This window comes from Dromiciops gliroides, chromosome 3, assembly GCF_019393635.1.
Source record: "Dromiciops gliroides isolate mDroGli1 chromosome 3, mDroGli1.pri, whole genome shotgun sequence".
Classification (NCBI taxonomy): domain Eukaryota; kingdom Metazoa; phylum Chordata; class Mammalia; order Microbiotheria; family Microbiotheriidae; genus Dromiciops; species Dromiciops gliroides.
Window position 1 is genome coordinate 445,116,195 of NC_057863.1, and position 15,809 is coordinate 445,132,003.

The 15,809-nt window shown below is 41.6% G+C and overlaps 1 protein-coding gene across 2 annotated transcripts in view; it reads right to left on the reverse strand.

Moving 5' to 3' along the window:
• The window catches only part of PPIG (peptidylprolyl isomerase G), a 78,257-nt gene extending 62,888 nt beyond the window's left edge, over window positions 1-15,369 (reverse strand). Inside the window, exon 1 of one of the 2 annotated variants that reach the window (XM_043992510.1) lies at window positions 15,236-15,369. The gene's annotated coding sequence lies outside the window, so the exon portion shown is untranslated. Of the gene's footprint in view, window positions 1-14,701; window positions 15,087-15,235 lie in introns of those variants that run through there. The other variant, XM_043992511.1, reaches the window with a different exon arrangement.
• Between the last annotated feature and the right edge of the window lie 440 nt (window positions 15,370-15,809).

Here is a 15,809-nt window from a genome sequence, read left to right on the forward strand (position 1 = left end):
CCCAACTACAGAGGGAGCCTTGCCCCTTCGTCCCACAAGCCTCCTGTCTAAACCAGAAACATCAAACATCACTTCCTGACACCAAGGAAATGACCTTCCAAGCCACATGGCTTGCCCTCAGACACCTTCTCCCCATGGCAGAGCTTTCCTACAGTATCTCTCCAGCAGGGGACATCATTCCAATTGTCATAATATATAATAACCACTTCAAACATATAGTACCTGGTCAAAGTCATAATAACCCTGTTTTAATTCCCAGTTTTTAAGAGCTATAGGAACTTCTGGAGGCTATTCATCTATCCCTCTACTTTAACACTAAACTATTCATGTCCTTTTATCTAGTATGTATGTGTGTATATAGGCACATACAGAGGATATATGATTGAATTTATTAGTAAATTTTCCAGTTGATGTCTGATTTCATCTTAATTTCAAGCATAGTTAGTACAGAGTCAAAGCAATTAATGAACCATAATTTCTCTGAAAATAACTCAACTTTGAACTTATGAATTAATGAATGTTTTAGAACCATAAAAGCATAATTTAATTACCAACCAGTTCATGACTCCACCAACAATGCATTAGTGTTCCAATTTTCCCACATGTTCTATAACATTTATCATTTTCCTTTTTTGTCATATTAGCTAATCTGGTAGGTGTGAGGTGGTACCTTAGAATAGTTTTAATTTGCATTTCTCTAATCAATAGTGACTGAGAACATTTTTCATATGCCTGTAGATAGCTTTAATTTCTTCATCTGAATACTGTCTATTCATATACTTTGACCATTTCTCAATTGGGGAATGATTTGTATTCTTAAATTGTTTTCCCAGCTTTCTGCTTTCCTTCTAACATTGGTTGCATTGCTTTTTTATGTGCAAAACCTTTTAAATTTATTGTAATCAAAACAATCCATTTCATAATCAACATTTCATAATGTTTTCTATTTCATCTTTGGTCATAAATTCCTCCCCCTCCATAGATCTGACAAGTAAACTATTCTTTCCTCTTTCTCATTTGCCTATGGTATCACCCTTTATGTCTAAAGCATGTATCCATTCTGACTTCACTTTGCTATACAGTGTTAAGATGTAGTTCTATGCTTAGTTTCTGCCATACTATTTTCCAGTTATCCCACCAGATTTTGCCAAATAGCGAGTTCTTATCCCAGAAGCTGGAGTCTTTGGCTTTATCAATCAGTAGATTGCTATTCATTTACTACTATGTTTTGTGTGCCCAACCTATCCCCCTGATCCAACACTTTATTTCTTAGATAGTACCAAATAGTTTTGATGGTTGCTGCTTTATAGTATAGTTTTAGAATTGGTACAGTTAAGCCACCTTCCTTTGCATTTTTTTCCCCATTAATTCTGACAAGGTTTTATCTTCACTTAAGGAAAATCAGTATGGTGTATGGTGGAGGATGGAATAGTCAGAGACCCAAGGTCTCTCCAACAATAGGTTGTTGGAATAATCTAGTTGAGGGTGATTCAGGGCCTGAACTACGGTAGTAGCTGAGTAAGGAGAGAAAACAAGGAGTAGGTGAGATGGAGAGAAGCTGTGAAGGCAGAAATGGGAAGATCTGGCAAGTGAAAAGTAATGTAGAGTGAGGGAAAATGAAGTCCCAGTGAATCAGGTTTCTGTGACGGTTAATAGATGGAAATGTGTAAGAGAAAGTATTTCAGGAAAAAGGGAAGTTTGTCAACTTTTGAAAGACAATTCCACTAGGCACAGTGGAAGGGTTCATATGTGGGTTGGAGGAAGACATGGATGGCATGTAGGGTAGTGTTGAGATAATTTTCTCCTATTTGGCCAGTGATTGATTCTACCTCATTCAACCTCTTAGGATGGGTTAAAATGACAATTCCTGAAAAAACTTTGGGGAAAAAAGGTACAATAATGCACTGGAGTTGTAAAATGGTATAGCCACTCTAGAAAGCAATTTGAAACTAGGTTCAAAACACCACCATATTGTGCATTCCTTTTGATGCAGAGAAGCCACTACTAGGCCTAAAATATCAAAGAGATAAAAAAACAACAACAGGAAAATGACTCATATAAAAAATATTTATTACAAGTGAGAAAGGTGATGCATTCAAGATGCAGAACAAGACATAAATTTTTGCCCATGTCCAATGTGGGAAATTTGTTTTATATGACCATGCAAATTTTTTTTTTTTGGCCGGGCAATGAGGGTTAAGTGACTTGCCCAGGGTCACACAGCTAGTGTCAAGTGTTTGAGGCCAAATTTGAACTCAGGTCCTCCTGAATCCAGGGCCAGTGCTCTATCCACTGCACCACCTAGCTGCCCCAGACCATGCAATTTTGTTAAATGTTTCTTCCCCTCAATTTATAAAGTGGGAAGAGAGAAGGTAGTTAAGCATACAGTTCCCATATTACCCCCAAAATAAAAGAAGGAATCACAGATAAATAGAACAGCTTTCAAAGTTAAATGCTAATTTATTACATACCTTTAAAAAGTAAGCTCTCGGGGCAGCTAGGTGGCGCAGTGGATAGAGCACGGGCCCTGGAGTCAGGAGTACCTGAGTTCAAATCCGGCCTCAGACACTTAACACTTACTAGCTGTGTGACCCTGGGCAAGTCATTTAACCCCAATTGCCTCACTAAAAAAAACAAACAAACAAAAAAAAGTAAGCTCTCTATATAACAGGGATTCTCAGCTTCTTCTACAATCCTCTCTGTTCTACAATGTATATTGAAATGCTAATTTTATGTAGTGTTTGTTAAGTTCAGAATAAAAAAATTCTGAAGAGGGGGAAATGAGGAGTTTGGACTAAAGCATGAGTTTTTTTTGTTTTTGTTTTTGTTTTTTTAGTGAGGCAATTGGGGTTAAGTGACTTGCCCAGTGTCACACAGCTGGTAAGTGTTAAGTGTCTGAGGGCGGATTTGACCTCAGATACTCCTGAATCCAGGGCCAGTGCTCTATCCATTGCGCCACCTAGCTGCCCCTAAAGCATGAGTTTTTAACTTGAGGTCCAAGAAATATTTTGACATTAATTTTAATTTAATTATTTTTGGTAACTTTATATCTTTCTGACTTTTCCTTCCTTCCTTCCAATATTGTGAGGAGGGAACCAGGGTAGTCCATGATACTTTTAAAAAGCATAAAAAACCCTGGACAAGATGATCTTTGAGGTCCCTTCTAGTTCTGCATCTATAATTGTCTTTTTGAAAAAAATTTATCCCCCCCAATTACATGTAAAAACGATTTTAGCATTCTCTTTTCAAATTCCGAGTTCCAAATTCTCTCCCTTCTTTCTCATCCCCCTTCATTGAAAAGGCAAGCAATTTAACCCAGGTTTTACATGTCTATGTATCTAATTCTATGACCTCCCTGACCTATGAAATCACAGGAATAGATAAAAACAAAAGAATACAGATAAGATCGTTATTTGAAAGGGTTTTGTTTTGTTTTTGCGGGGCAATGGGGGTTAAGTGACTTGCCCAGGGTCACACAGCTTAGTAAGTGTCAAGTGTCCAAGGCCAGATTTGAACTCAGGTACTCCTGAATCCAGGGCCGGTGCTTTATCCACTGTGCTATCTAGCCACCCCCTAAGATCGTTATTTGAGTCATCAGTAAAAGTGAAAGTTGGCTCAATTGTTTTTTGTTTATTCCTACAAAAGTACATACACAGCTAAACCTATAATCATTTCAATGAAATATGAGTTTGGCAGAAATTAATTTCAAGACGTACACTAGGTTTATCCTTCCATAAGGCAACAAATCTTCAGTGATGGATCTGGAGTCAGAAAACTGGTTTCAAAGTCTATCTCTACCATTTCCTGTTTGACTCTGAGCAAGTCATTTATCCATTCTCTAGGCCTCAGTTTCTGTAACTGTAAAAAGAGAAGTTGGACTAGAGGACTTCTAAAGACCCTTCCAGCTTTAAATCTATGACATTATGCTATTGAAGAGTGAAGTATAAATCCCAGTACTAACATAAAGGTCATAAGAAAATAAGAGGGGGTACTAGGAGATAAATCTAAAGGTTTACTAATAGAATACCAGAGTAAGGTCAGAGTCATAGCAAGAAAGCACAGTAACTTGAAGTAAAAAAATATTCCTTTGTAAGAAATTGTTAAAAATCATTTAGAATATTGTCTGCAAAGGCAGTAATTATCAGGAAATTTTTATTTGGGTACTATAGGGATTAGTTTAACTACTCACACAGGGAAAAAAATGAAGAATGCCTTTTGCCCAGAGGTCACATCTAAATGCAGTTGAATAGACAGTACATTAGAATGTTCACCTATTAATCTACATATCTTCAAATAATGCAAATGGATAAGTTGGTTCCTTAACTGAACAAGATATGAAGATAGATTGTTTTTTGAAAATTGTAAAGTCAGGAAAACTCATCCTGCTGAGTTCAAATCTGACACTTCCTAGCTGTGTGACCCATGGCAATTCACTTAACCTTATTTGGCTCAGTTTCCTGATCTGTAAAATGAGCTAGAGAAGGAAATAGCAAACCACTCCATTATCTTTGCCAACAAAACCTAAAAATGGCGTCACGAAGAGTCAGACATGACAACAACAGCCACTACTCTAGATGTCAGGAAAAGTACACTGGGTGGATGGATTGATTCTCCATGGCAAATTTATCAAAGGAGATGAACAAGAATTTGATAGGATGGGTAGTCTACATTGTTGGAGGGACTGCCCACATCACTGAGATCACAGACACGAGTAATTGAATAATTATGTTGAAATATGCCAAAAAGGAAGTCTTAAAAAAAAAATCAGTTGTCTGTGTGTTTGTGTGTACACATGTATTTCATAGTAAGGAATTAGTGCTGAGAGTAAATTACAGATGTTGTCATAGTAACCAACAGGAATAGGGAACCTGTGAAGGCTTTTCACTTAAGTGGTAAGTTCTGCTACCCCTTCACTCCCTGCTCCCAACTTACCCTTAAAGATGGAATGGAATATATGGTTTATCAGAAAGTAAAGGGGCAGAGGAAAGGCAGTGAGCTCTCGAACTCATGACACGATTGCTCCAAAAAACATCCAAATAATGCCATAGGAAAATGCCCGGAGAAGCAAAACTCACAGAAGAATGTGCTGAAATCATCTTCCAACCAAGAATGGCTTGGAAGGTCAGAAGGAGGGAGCTGTTGTGCTGATACAGGAGTGGAGCCCAACCCCACAGTCACCCTGACACAGATCCAGTCCCAGGAAGGCCTCACCAGAAAAGCAGGCGCCCAGAGCCTTTGAATCAGCTGAAGCGCCAGTGTTGTCTGGAACTAAGCTCACAGTCTGGTGAGTGGGCTGAGCCCTGGGCAGGGGGGAGACTACAGGGCTCTATGCTGGTGCTAAGGCAGAACTTGGATTTTATACCCCTGCTGAGAATCAGGAGGAAGGCTCAAGTAGCAGTGGCCCAGGTGGGAGAGGAGCATAGGCTCATTAGAGCTAACAACCACAACACACAAAGCTGGTTGATTAGCAAGTTGGTCTGGGGTCATCTATGGACCAGGGAACAGGCCAAGCAAGTAAAGAAAGAACCCAATCCTCCTTAAATAATACCACCTGGGGGCAGCTCGGTGGCACAGTGGATAGAGCACCAGCCCTGGAGTCAGGAGGACCTGAGTTCAAATCCGACCTCAGACACTTACCAGCTGTGTGACCCTGGGCAAGTCACTTAACCCCAATTGCCTTACTTAAAAAAAAAATACCACCTGGGACTTCTTAAGCTTGGGATACTGCAGCCTGGAAACAGTGCCCCACTTTAAGGAGCTAAAAGGCAAGTAAAAAAAAGGCAAGATGAGCAGGCAGAGAAAGGTGAGGACCATAGGAAGTTTCTTCAGTAACAAGGAAGACCGAGGTGCACCCTCAGAGGAAGATGGCAACATCAGAGCCCCTATATCTAAAGCTGCCAAGAAAAATATGAATTGGTCTCAGGCCATAGAGGTGCTCAAAAAGGACTTTGACGATCAAGTTAGAGAGATAGAAGAAAAAATGGAAAGAGAAATGAGGGTGATGCAGGAAAGACATGAGAAAAAAGTCAACAGCTTGAAAAGTCAAATTGGCCAAATGGAAAAGGAGGTACAAAAGCTCTCTGATGAAAATAATTGCCTAAGAATGAGGATTGAACAAATGGAAGCCAGTGACTTTATGAGAAACCAAGACACAATAAAGCAAATCCAAATGAGTAAAAAAATAGAGGGCAATGTGAAATATCTTCTGGGAAAAACTGCCGACCTGGAAAATAGGTCCAGGAGAGATAATCTGAAAATTATTGATCTACCTGAAAACCATGATCAAGAAAAGAGCTTAGACATCATCTTCCAAGATATTCTTAGGGAAAATTGCCCTGAAATTCTAGAAGAAGCAGCTAAAATAGAAATTGAAAGAATCTACCAATCACCTCCAGAAAGAGATCCCCAAAGGAAAACTCCTAGGAACATTATAGCCAAATTCCAGAGCTCTCAGGTCAAGGAGAAAATATTGCAAGCTGCCAAAAAGAAAGAATTCAAGTACTGTGGAGCTCCAGTCAGGATAGTACAAGATCTAGCAGCTTCTACATTAAAGGACTGGAGGGCATGGAATATGATATTCCAGAGGGCAAAGGAAATGGGATTACAACCAAGAATCACCTACCCAGCAAAATTCAGCATAATCTTTCAGCAGAAAAAATGGGACTTTAATGAAAAAGACTTTCAGATATTTGTGATGAAAAGACCTGAACTGAATGGCAAATTTGACTTTCAAATACAAGACCCTAGAGAACCATAAAAAATTGGAGCTGGGGCGCAGCTAGGTGGTACAGTGGATAGAGCCCCAGCCCTGGAGTCAGGAGTACCTGAGTTCAAATCCAGTCTCAGACACTTAACACTTACTAGCTGTGTGACCCTGGGCAAGTCACTTAACCCCAATTGCCTCACTTAAAAAAAAATGGAGCTGGAGGACATACCTGGGGTCGTACAGTAAGTAACTGTCTTGTGTCTGAGGCTGGTTTTGGCTGGGATCCCCCTGGGTCCAGGGATGATGCTTTGTCCACTGTGTCACCTAGCTAGGTAATGATATCTTTAGGGTTAAATTGAGGGGTGAAGGGAATGCACTGGGGGAGGGGGAAGGGCAGAGGTGAAATCCTACATGAAAGGAAAAGGATTATGGAGTGAGGAAAGAGACAGGAGAGGAGCAGGGCAGTAAATGAATTTTACACTCATCAGAAAAGGCTCAAGACCTTAAACTCATCAGAGCTGCCTCAAGGAGGGACTAACACACACACAACTGGGTGTAGTAATCTGTTCAATCTGGGCAGCAAATGAGCCTAACACTCATCAGAATTGGCTCAAAGACCTCAATCTCATTAGAATTGGCTCAAGGAGGGAATAATGTACACACTCAATTGGGTGGAGTAATCCCTCTAACCCTGCAGGAAAATAGGAGGGGAAGGGGATAAAGAGAGAGGGGCAAAAGAAGGAAGGGCAGAGAGGGGGAAGGGGCAGACAGAAGCAAATCCCTTTTGAAGAGTAATAGGATGAAAGAAGATAGATAATAGAATAAATATCATGGGGAAGGGAATAGGATGGAAGGGAAACAGTTAACAATAGTAATCATGAAAAAGAAAAGGGGGAAAAATTGTACAAAAAATATTTATAGCAACTCTTGGTAGAGGCTAAGAATTGAGAATCATAGGAATGTCCATCAATTGAGGAATGATGGAAAAAGCTGTGTTATATGATTGTAGTGGAATGGTCTTGTGCTACAGAAAATGACAAACAGGATGATCCCCCCAAAACCTGGAAAGACTAATGAACATCGATGTATAGTGAGTGAAGTGAGCAGAGCTGGGAGGACAGTGTGCATAGTGACAGCAGTATTGTTCAATGAGCAATTGTTGAATGACTTAACTACTCTCAGCAATGAAATGATCCAAGACAATCCCAAGTAACTAATGAGGAAGCTTACTATGCACCCCCATAGAAAGAACTGATAAAAAGAACACTTGTGGATGGTACATATATAAACTGGTTGCAATCTTGTGGAGGGGGGAGGAAAGGGAGGGAGAAAAATTTGAAACTCTAAATCTTATGAAAATGAATGTTGAAAACTACCCTTACATGTAACTGGAAAAAAAAGAAAATAAATGTTTGTTGCAAGGGAAAAAAAAAAAGAAAGTAAAGGGATGGGGTAGGGACGGAATTTGTGGTTTAAAGGCAAGGTCAAGTCCCAAGTGGAAACATTACCTCAACCACTATAGGATGGCACCTTTTCTGAAACTTATATTCTAACAGTTTCTTAGAGTACTGGGAGACTGAGGCTTTTCTTAAGTCATATCATATAAGCACGTATGTTTTAGAGGTGGGTCGGGAGACTGAGGCTTTTCTTAAGTCATATCATATAAGCACGTATGTTTTAGAGGTGGGCCTTGACCTCAAGTATCTATGGCTCTCCATGCTACATCTCGGTAAAAGTAAAATGAATTTTAAAGAATCACAGATAACAAAGGTTCAAAGAATTATAGAGTGAAAAGGCACCTCAACAGCCATCTAGTTCAACCTATACCCCAAATTCTCAGTACAACATATCTATAAAGTAGCTGTTCAACTGCTATGTGAAGACTTCCAATAAAAGGAAAACCATCACCTCACAAAGAAGCAGATTCTGCTTTTATGGATACCTCTAACTGAAAAGAAAATTGGACATTATTTAGTGTTAATTGTATACCTAATATGTAAGTCCACTACTATAAAATCTTAAGTTAAATCTCTGCTTAAACACTATAGAAGTTGGACAGCTCAGTACTACAAGTGGTAGTTCATTCCACTTATATACAATCTCAATCATTTAAGAAGCCGCTCTCATTTCACTGGGTTGAAACTTGCCCCACCACCCTGTCAATTTCACCCATTAGTTACAGTTCTATACTCTAGAACCATAGAGGAAGGAAACACAACTACATATTTAAAAATTCTCATGCATGTATTTCCCTTGCCAATTTCAACAAGTTCAATAAATATGTATTAATTGCCTATTTGTGTAATGAACCTACGCGCTGGCCATACATTCCAAGTAGTTGCCCTCACGGAGTTAACTTTTACCAAGGGACTGGGGATTTGACAGGTACGCAAATAAGTACGGATCAAAGAAAGGAGAGAACATTTATTAACACTTGGGGGTGGAATAAACCCAGGAAAGTCTTAAAGCAGGAGGTGGCACTTGAGTTGAGCTTTGAAAGAAAACAAGGATTCTGAGATGTAGAGAGAAGGGGATAAGGAAGGATTAGAAGTAGCTCTAGGAACTATGAATAGCTTGTGTGAAAAAGCAGAGAAAGGATATAGAGTACTGAGTTAAGTGAACAACAGGCTGTCCAATTTGGCTGGAATATACAGTTTATAAAGGGAAATACAATGAAATAAACCTGGAAAACCAAGTTAGATTGTAAAGAGCTTTGAACAGCAGGCTAAGGAGTTTTATCTTATAGGCAGTGGAGAGCCACAGATGTTTAAGCAGTGGAGTGATATGGTTGGACTTTTGATTTAAAAAAAAATTATTTTGACAGTTATATGGAAGATGGATTGGAAAGGGGAGAAATTGGAAGGAAACAATTGTGAAGCTATTACAGTAGTCCAGATGGAAGTTAATCAAGGCCTGAATCAGAACAGCTAGATAACTAGAGGTGGTGACTAAGACTGAGGGAAAAAACAAGGAGGATTAAGCCTACAAACCTGATTAGACTGTGGTAGCCTCAACAGAAAAAAAGAGAGAAAGATAAGTTCTGCTTTAGACATGTAACATCTGATATTTTCAAGGGACATCTACATCTATCAGGTAGATGACAACTTAGAATTCAAGATAATGTTTTAAGTCTGCATGTAAAGATTTGGGTGTTACTGCACTGAAAAGATATTTTAAACCGTAAGAGTGGATCTGATGACCCAGCAATGAAAAATGAAGAGTGGTCAGACAACTAGGAGAGGCCAGTGACAGAAACTAATGGAAGAATAAGTGTTCAAGAGTATGGGTTGGGGGGGGGGGGAAGAAGGGAAGGAGGAAAGGGCAGATTGGGGGAGAGAGCAGTAAAAAGCAAAACACTTTCAAGGAAGATGAAGATGTTCTGCATTAGTGCACCAGTATGACATACTGAATTGCTTGATCTCGTAGGGAGGGTTGAGGAGGGAGGGAGGAAGAAAAATTTAGAACACTGAATTAGCTCAGGGAGCCTGATCTCATTGGAGTGGGCTCATGGAGGGAATAGCTTTCATACCCAATTGGGAGGAGCAATCTATTTAACCCTGAGGGAAAATAGGAGGGGAAGAGGATAAAGAAGGAAGGGTGAAAAAAGGGAGTACAGAACAAGGGAGCATCAGAAGTAAAACACTTCTGAGGAGGAATAGGTAAAAAGAAGAGTAAATGTCATGGGAAGGGAGAGGGATGGAGGGAAATAGTTATGATGATTGATTATAATGGCAAAACTGTAAAGAATTGTTATTTGAGGTTTTTATGCCTCAGTGCGCACTGGCCTGGGGCTCCAAAAACCGCACGGTGCTCCACCCCACTGGTTGTAGCCCTTGCCAGGGCTCTGGCACCTCACGTCATCACCACTTGCTGACGCCTACATGGGCCTGACAAAATTATAATGATTGGAAGCCTAGTGAGGGCAGTCATGTGACTGTCAGAGCGGCCATCCCATTGGCTGGGGCTGTGTGGGGTGTTTCTTGGTTTGGGGTGAGGCAATTGGGGTTAAGTGATTTGCCCAGGGTCACACAGCTAGTAAAAGTCAAATATCTGAGGCCGGATTTGAACTCAGTTCCTCTTGAATCCAGGGCCAGTGCTTTATCCACTGTGCCACCTAGCTTTCCCCCCAAACTTGGAAACGCCCCACACAGCCCCAGCCAATGGGATGGCCAGAGCCCTGGCAAGGGCTACAACCAGTGGGTGGAGCACCGTGCGGTTTGCTGAGCCCCAGGCCAGTGGGAGCTGAGGCATAAAAACCTCAAATAACAATGAATTCTTTACAAAAGGTACGGTACCTACTTTGCTGGGCTTTTATGAAGAAAATTCTGTCAAGCTTAAGGTACCATATACAGGTTATGATGAACAGGATACTATCAGAAAAACCTGGAAAGACCTACATGAACTGAAGCAGAGTGAAATGTACTGTATACAAAATAACAGCAATAGTGGGGGATGATCTGCTGGGAAGCATGTGGTTATTTTCAGCAAGGCAATGATCCAATATAACCCTGAAGGACTTATGAAGATGGCAGCCCATCTGCAGAGAAAGAACTGATAGTATCTGAAAACAGATGGAAACACATTAAAAAAATTTTTCCTCTTTGACAATTCCTTAATCTGAAGTTTTGGGTTTTTTGACTGTTTTCTCTCACAAGTAGCTAATATGGGAATTTTTCCATGACTACTCATGTATAACTTATTTTGAGAACTGCTTGTGTTCTTGTGGGTGGGGGGTGCGAATGGAGGGGGGGGGAAGAGAAGTTGGAACACAAAGTTTTAAAAAAATTGATGTTAAAATTTTGTTTTTACATATATTTTAGAAAATAAAATTCTATTTAAAAAAAAAAAGAGTATGGGTTGGGAGGGACAGCTAGGTGGCCTAGTGGATGGAGCACTGGGCCTAGAGTCAGAAAGACATCTTCCTGAGTTCACATCTGTCCTCAGATACTTACTAGCTGTGTGACTCTGGGCAAGTCACTTAACCCTATTTGCCTCAGTTTCCTTGGGGCATCGGATAAATCGCCAGCCCTGGATTCAGGAGGACCTAAGTTCAAATCTGCTGCAGACACTTGACACTTACTAGCTATGTGACTCTGGGCAAGTCACTTAACCCTCATTGCCACCCCCCCCAAGAGAGAAGAGTATGGGTTGGTAACTAGTAATCACAAACTGCAGTGTCAAGGAGTATGAGGCCTGAAAAAAGACCACCAGAATAAGCAGTTTATAGATCACTTATAACTCTGAAGAGAGCATTTTCATTTAGAGGGAAGGGGTCAGATATAGGAATACAGATTGCAAGTGCTTAAGAGGTAAAGGGGGTGGGGTGAGGAAGTGAAGACAGGGAGAGTAGACTATTCAGAGTATAGCAAGAAAAAGGGTAACAGATACAGGGTGACTGAAGGGATGGAAAGATCAAATGAGAGTTTTTTAAGGATATTTCATCCTATTCCATATCATTCCTCATAGATATGGTTTATAATCACTTCGTTTTATTTATACAACAGCTTCTAAACGACTACATGCTTTTTTGGGTATAGTAAATGTTGATCAATACTGCTTAAATAAGCATCAGCCAGTTTGGGAGCCAGATTAGTTGTGGAATTTTATTCTGCTTGCAATCAACTTAAAAGCCCAAGTCTTTTCATATAAAATCTAGCCCAGCCCAGCCCCACCCTTATACATTTAATTTAAAAGAATTTAAATACATTGTAAGTACATTGTACATATAAGTACATGGGTCCCTACTAAATTTGAATTTTGTCATCCAAAATTTTAGATCAGCTACACCTCTATGCTTCATGTCATCACTATCTTTACTTAAGTCACTGAAAAAAAAAATATTGAAAGAAAAAGAATGATGGATAAAGTCCTATGGCAGGCAGGTTACTATGGACATTTTTTCATCAATGGCCTTTGAGCACAGTCAACCAATTATGCATCCACCAAACTGTACTACCATCCAAGTAATTCTCTGTTCTGTCCACAAAGATATCATAGGAAATGTTATCAGAGACTTTATTAAAATCCATATACTATGTCTAGATCAGTCACAACAGAAAATAAAATTATAGCTGAGCATCAACATCTACAAACCACAGTAACATCTTGTCTACCATAAACTCAGCTATCCAAAGATCTTACCATCTAGGACACTGCCAAAAATTAGGAAATAAAAATAACTTCTGGGCATATAAAATGTGACCAAGTCCAAGTACTTCAATGAGATTCCATATGACTTTAATTCAGGATAAACTGATTCTCAACATAATACACATAGATGTTTGGTCACATAGTTCCTTAGCCCACAACCAACTCCAAAAAGCAAATAAGGAGAGAGGTAAGTGCTACCTGCCTGTACAATAACCGCAGTGAGAAGTGGCAAGGGATGAAAGCAATATACTTGTTGACTGACTAGTTTTTATAACTCCTATGTGCTAGGCACTGCTATAAGCACTGCTGAGGATACTAAGAAAAGCAAAGACAGTTTTTTTGAGAAGCTTACATTCTGAAGGTGGAGAGATATGTAAATAATTATTTTAACTGTATACAATCTCTTTGATTTTCTATAACCTGTAATGGTGTATGTCTCTTACAGCCATTACAATAACTCTGCGGCAATACTAATGCATTAGTAAAACTTTCCTTAAACTTAAAAAATTTTTGATAGCTGTATAGAAATGCACATAAACATTTATATATGCATGTATTTTCACAATACTCATATATTCACACAGATGTATACAAACTTACATATACATACACACATATAGTTTATGTGAGAAGGCACTGAACAAGAGATGAGGATGGATTATTTTTGGAAAACTGCAAAGTTCTTTTAATGACTTCTGCAGGGTTTGATAAAAGGCCTACAGAAGATCAGACTTGAGCTGAGTTTAAAAGAAAGCCAGGTAAACAAAAAGGGGTCAAGAATTTTAAAAGTACAGTAATCTAGGCCTATTTTGTGTCAGAACAACCAAGCCTACATAACTCATATCACTCACTGTATTTTAGCTCAGCGTAATAACTGATATTCATGACTCACTGAACGAGAAAAAGTTATATTATGTTCAATATGATCTTTAAGAAGATAGGAAATAGAATACCTTTCATAAGAACTTCCCAAAACATTTTTTTTTAATCTAGTGGAATAAGCTGGAAAATTTAACTATTAGGAACAATTCATGCTTTATGGTTCTGGACTCTGGAGTTTATTATACTCTGAACGTGAAAAAATTTCAGTGGCTAAGAAGGTGAACATGCAATATTGGGCCAAACCACCAGCACTTCAATGGGCCCCTTCTTCTTCTATACGGTTTGATGAGTTTTTCCCCCCTTTTCTAACTCGAGGTATCAAGTTGTTGTGGTAAACAAAGTACCACTTGTGAAATTTCCAAAACAATAGGTTTTTTTAAAAAAAAATCATTTTGCGCTTTTAACTTAGCCAGGAACTTGGCATTTCACTCGAGAAAGTTCTGGAGGCGATGAAAATTACTGCACAGAATCTGGCTTCCAAAAGAGCCTAAACAGGTTCCAACCCATATCGCTGCTTCCTCAGAAGCTGATCTAGCTCTTCAGGGACAAGCCAGAGAGGGGAGGCATTCACATGCTCGCCCCCAGGCAAGGTCGGGATCTCCGTGGCCAACACCTGGCACCTTCGGGGTCCGAACGGATAACCTGAGTCCATACTCTCGGGGCCTGCCACACGCACGGCTCCGAGCCAGTGTGGGAACCTCTCAACAGTTGAGAGAGAACAGGGCAAGCCTGTCTACACCTGAGCTTTAAAAAAAAAAAAAAAAAAAAAGGAAGGAAGGAAGGAAGGAAGCAAACAACTCCCAACCTGCCGAAGTCTGGGCTGCTCCCTAGTCAGCGGGCACATGTTGCCGCTGCCGCCCCTGAGAGGAAGGGAGGGAAGGAAGAAGAGAGTAGGAGCCTAGAAAAGGGCAAGATCGGGCGGGGAGAGGAGCTTTAATCAGCCCCCAACTAGGGGAAACAAACCTCGGCCCCGCGAGCGAGCGCTCCCTCAGGACGTCGCGGCCCCTGCCCCGGCCGGCGGCCTCCGCCTCCCGTGCGCCGCGCTGGCCGCCCCGGCCTCCGTTCGGAAGCGCTCGGAAGCAGCCCGGCTCTCCGGGGCTCACTCGGCCGCCGCCATGTTACAGCCTGTGCGGCAAACTGCGTCAGGGCGGGAGGCGGGCGAGTGGGCGAGAGAGGAGCGTGCGAGGGGGAGGGCCACCGGGCCCGGCGCTTCAGCTCGAAACAGCCTCCAGAAGCCGCGGCCCCGCCTTCCTCCTCCTCCCCCTTCGCTCCGCTCCCGGGGGCCGGGCAGAGGACGCCCGCGCGGTCCCACCGGGGGTCCGTCAGTCCCGGCGGGCGCACGGAGCCCCGCGGGGGGAGGGGGGAGCAAGACGGTTAACTGGGGGCTGGGCCCGTCACTGCTCCGCCCCCAGGGCCCTGGTCTCTCCCTCCCCTCGTCTCCCGGAGCCGCAGCCACTGCCGCTACCGCCGCAGCACCCGGAGCCATGGGCGGCCTACCTGCTCCGGTGCGCGGCTCCCGGGTCCTTATGCGGCGGCTCCCGGGGCGGAGCTTCAAATCTACCGCCGCCAGAAAAGGCGCCCAAACTTCCTAACCGCCTCCCCTGTAAGTCCCTTCGCGGCGTGGAGGGGAGCCGTCGCGCCGGAAGTGCGTCAGCGGCAAGTTGAGGTAACCTCCGTGCCCTCATCGCCTCTCTCCTCCCGGAGCCCCTCCCCTCTCTCAAGCCCAACCTGGGCTGGAGTAGAATCCTCTGCTCAGCGCTGAGTGTGCAAAGGATGATGGTTCATGTTGCCACTGAACTTCATCTGACAGTTGAACAAGTTGCTTTATCATAAGGGAGCCTCAGTTTCCTCATCTGTCAAATGAAGGGAGTTTGAACTAAATGACATCCCTGAACTATAAAATTTGGTCAGCTTTTAAGCTTATCGGCATTGTCTTAAGAAAAACTGGTTTTCCTTAGCCCCCACTTCCATTCTTTTTTTTTTTTTTAGTGAGGCAATTGGGGTTAAGTGACTTGCCCAAGGTCACACAGTTATTAAGTTAGTTAAGTGTCTGAGGCTGAATTTGAACTCA